Source organism: Anarrhichthys ocellatus, unplaced genomic scaffold (assembly GCF_004355925.1).
Source record: "Anarrhichthys ocellatus isolate YVR2014 unplaced genomic scaffold, GSC_Weel_1.0 scaffold129, whole genome shotgun sequence".
Taxonomy (NCBI): Eukaryota; Metazoa; Chordata; class Actinopteri; order Perciformes; family Anarhichadidae; genus Anarrhichthys; species Anarrhichthys ocellatus.
In genome coordinates this window covers 442,393-446,834 of record NW_022280159.1, presented here as the reverse complement: position 1 = coordinate 446,834, position 4,442 = coordinate 442,393, and the positions used below count along the sequence as shown (strand labels likewise).

Genomic DNA, 4,442 nt, shown 5'->3' with positions numbered 1-4,442 from the left:
CTCTCTCTCTCTCTCTCTCTCTCTCTCTCTCTCTCTCTCTCTCTCTCACATGACAGCCCGGAAAATTCCCTCATTTGCTGGAGCAAAATTTCAGCATCGCGCCCCTAGCGACAAACGTGACACACATGAAGAACCATGATCGCACACACACATGTAAAGTGGCAAACAAGCACATAGACAGTTACTCAGTTACTCAGCCGCCATTTGACAGCCACTGTTCACATGTTGATTCAGAGTGAGAGACGAGTGAGACATCTCTGAAGACTGTAATCATCCTGACTAGACTGATTGGAATTTTTTATGAAATAGCCACAGAAGTAAAAGAAAGAAAAAACAAATCTAAATGTATATTTCGAGGCTATAATTGACCACATTGACGTCATGAGATGATGCTGTGTGCGCCCTGAACCTTGTGTTCTCGTCTTGATTCACGCTTGATTCATTTGTGCCTTCACTGAAATTATTCTGTGAGTTTCACATTTTCACTTTGCAAAGTTCCTATTATCACCAGCTTACCATAGTTCTCTTAACCGGTATAATTGAGTACATTGATTCATTTGATTACATTCAGGTATATTTCATTTGGAATGTCTAGGCTGTACTGGTGGCTCGACTGTCATTTTTGTAACTTTGTAACGTTTCAAAGTTGCTTTAAGTTTGGCATTTTGTTTTCATAGTTAGGTTAAGATGATAGGAGTTACAGAGAGGGATGGGTATCTTTAAAGAAAAACTATCATACCAGTACCATTAATGTGGTACTAATACCCATAGGGTACCTCATTTGATACCTTTTTTTAACTTTATTCGATACCCAGTTGTGTAAAATAACACCACGGCCGCATTTCTTTTGATCAGACGCAGTGCAGATTAACACTGACTGCTGACTGTAAGCTCTGGAACAGAGGTAAGCATCCTGCATCAGGGATTTGTTCGTCTTTCGTGGAAAAACTTGGGATGTGGTGAAGATCAGCCTGCTGAGGAGCTGCAGAGGCTTGCAGTGCAAGGCGTTGACAAAGATAATGCCAACTAATGGGTTCAATGCTCTCAAATTCCAATTTGAGCTACAGTCCTATACTTTATCAGTAAAAAAACAAGTGCACTACAGTGTGTACTAACCCACTTCCTGACGTGATATGAAAAAAATGTTGGATCAAAACAGCTATGACTCACAAAGGTGAATCATGTTGGCGTGATTGCCAAGTAGCGATATGTGTCAGCTACAGAAGCTGTCTTATAATTAGCAGTTTGATACGTGGGTTTTCAAAGCAACTCAAAGCAGCTAACGCACAGTTACAAAAACTACAAACAGGCTCATTGTGCATCTTCATGTTAAGACTGAACGGTTTTGAACTGCGGGGATGGTAATCAACTTGAATGACTTTCAGCTGTCTGTATAGCCTGGATATAATGATTATATTATATTCATGGTTATAAATTGTTTTTGTCGATTAAATCTCCTCTGATTGAACAATGGAAGCAGCTGTGGACTATTAGCATTAAGCTGACTGTTCACGTGTAGCACAAAGTTAGCTCATACAAGATTGCTTTACAGTTTTTCTCAGGACTAAAGGAATCGAAGGGGGTGTGCTACGAAGCAAGCTCTACAGAGCCAGGCTGTTTTTGCATTATCTGGCTCGACAAAGCCTTCAGTCCCAGTCAGACATAATAGGCATCACGATGATAGAGTACGATCAACTGTTTTTGTTAACCCAGGATTTCATCATCATGGTCTGTGCACGTTTCCTTGAAAGGGGGCATTCGGCATCATTTAACTCTTCTACCGCAGAAAAATGGACCGATCCCGAGCTCGGGCCCCAATCTGCTGCCGTGGTTCGGGCTCGGGTTGGGTTTACTATGTGGGTTAATGTAGGTTTTGTGGGCCTGAACATAGCTCAGCTCAGGCCTTCAAATAAGTGTGTCCATTGCCAACTGTGACACATCGTCTGTGATAAAAGAGTCATCTGTTGTGATTCATTAGGTTTGATAGCTCTGCATGGCTGTTTAATAGTCTAGGCCAGGGGTGTCAAACTCATTTTCACTCCGGGCCACATCAGCATCATGGTTTCCCTCAAAAGGGCCAGTTGTAACTGTAAGACTGTATAACTGTAACTACTCCTAACATATTGTTAAATAACTCTCTCTGCTTTTGATTATTGTTTATTCAAGTGTAAAAATATTGTACATGCAGTTATATAAATGTAAAATGATATTTAAGCACATTTCTGTTATTATAACATAAATCATTTTAATTTAGGGTTAAGAAACCCACATTACTCTATCAAAGATCTAACTTTTAAAGAAAATAACAAAGACAAATATCATCAAACACAAGTTATTATATTAACTGTGTTCAAAGCTATTTTTGTCACCTCTTTGCATCACTAATGTCCCGCCCTGCCGTCGTCCCGTGCATGGCAGCTACATCCAAGAGCTCCTCACTGACAGTCAAGTCTGCCTTGAGCCTCTTACAAACATTGATAGATGATGAATCTCGTCTCTTAGCTAGCTGTGTTGTTAGATTGCTGGTAGTTCCTGAACTCTGTCTGCGATGGTGTTTCTTCACAAACTGACATTTGTAAAAGTCTGTATCCGGTCGGAGCACACCTGCTCACATACCTTTAGCATGCACAGGGCTGTAGCTTTTGTAAATATATTCTGCTGTGATTGCAGTCTGCCTTTTAATTCTTGGACAATTTTATGTTTTTCTTGGAGGCTAAATTTAGCTCCGTGTTTGGTGTCAAAATGCCGACGTGAATTGTATCCTTCATCACCGACACAGCCTCATAACACAGAAGACAGTCCCATTTTTCTCCTTGAAGCACAGACATGTATTTGCTTTCCCATCTTAAATTACATTTTCTTCCCTCTGCATAAATTTTTCTCTTCGTGGACATTTTGGGATTATTTGTCGATCTTTTTCAACTCAATCACTTGTTGGAAAACCTCTTTACGGGCTGTTCCCTCTCCTGTCCACCTGTTGTGATAGTTTTAATGTCGGTACACAGACAACATGCTATCTCATAATTTCAACTTTCTTTCTCATAATTTCGACCATGGGGATATTTTTATTTTCAAGTCTAACTTAATTTTTTTTCCAAAATAAAAAAAAAACAAAACTATTTTTATTTTTTTTTGCTGGCGGATTCGCGGGCCACATAAAATGACGTGGCGGGCCGGACTCGGCCCGCGGGCCTTGAGTTTGACACCTGTGGTCTAGGCATTAGGCAATTCCTATGGTGCCCCTATGGTAATGATGCCCCTACAACACACTACTAATTGAATTAGCTACCTCATTTAATATATAGAAGATGCCTATGGGAAGCTATGGGGGGGCTGAGTGCGATGTAGATTTCTGCCTCCTCCTTCCTGAAAAGAACCGGAGCCTTCATGAGCGATGCAGTATCCCTCTCCACACCTCTCAGGATTTGCACTGGAGCTTTGCAAGGAGGATTAGAATGATTTTGCAGAGCGCTGACTTTCTGGACTTGACTGAGAAGCCGTGTGCAGGAGCTAACTATCAGTGTTCCATTACATCTACTTATTCACAGCTACATTCTAGGCATTTAATTAACTGATGCTGCTTTGCAGAGTGACCTACTGACGATCCATGCAGCACTCATGTTTGATGCAGAGAGCATAAATTGGCTTCGAGGAGTGCCACCATCTGGGATTCAGTGTTCTCTCCCAACGGAATTTCTACTTGAACCGACAATTCTTCTAGTTGCTTAAAGCATTGGGCAACCTAGCCCAACAAAGACCAAGGTCATGTTCAACAGGGGGAAATGCTCCCACAATATGTGGTAAAATAGAGGCTGGGTAAACCCTACCTTACCTCATCTATCAGTCTCTATCTCAAAAATATATTCAGATATGGTCTGTATTACACTGGACCACTGCTACACTGTCATAAAGGATGCATATCGCTCAGTCCACCGTGCAGCTTTGGGACTCTCTGATCATTGTCTGGTTCATCTTCTCCCGACCTACAGGCAGAAGCTAAAATCTGCAAAGCCTGTGGTGAAGACTGTGAGGAGATGGACCAACGAGGCAAAGCTGGAGCTACAGTCCTGCTTTGTCTGCAATGATTGGAGTGTTTTTGAGGCTGCAGCTACAGACCTGGATGCTCACTGACACTGTGACATTGTACATCTGTGTTTGTGAGGACATATGTGTGCCGATTAAAACCTTCTGCACATATAACAACAATAAACCCTGGTTTAATGAAAAACTCTGGCAGCTACAGAGGGGGCCTACAGAAGTGGGGACAGGATTCTGTACAACCAGACCAGAAACACACTGTTCAAGGGAGACAGGGTAGCAAAGAGAAGCTACACCGAAAAGCTGGAAAGAAGGTTTTCAGCCAGCGGCCCCTTGACAACGGTCATCGGCCTCATCAGGGACGGTGACGAGTCTGCGTATATATATATATATATATATATATA

The 4,442-nt window shown here is 41.8% G+C and overlaps 1 protein-coding gene across 3 annotated transcripts in view; it reads right to left on the bottom strand.

Annotated features, from left to right (window-relative positions):
• The window catches only part of LOC116399804 (microtubule-associated protein 4-like), a 110,738-nt gene that overhangs the window by 32,977 nt on the left and 73,319 nt on the right, over positions 1-4,442 (bottom strand). The window lies entirely within an intron of this gene.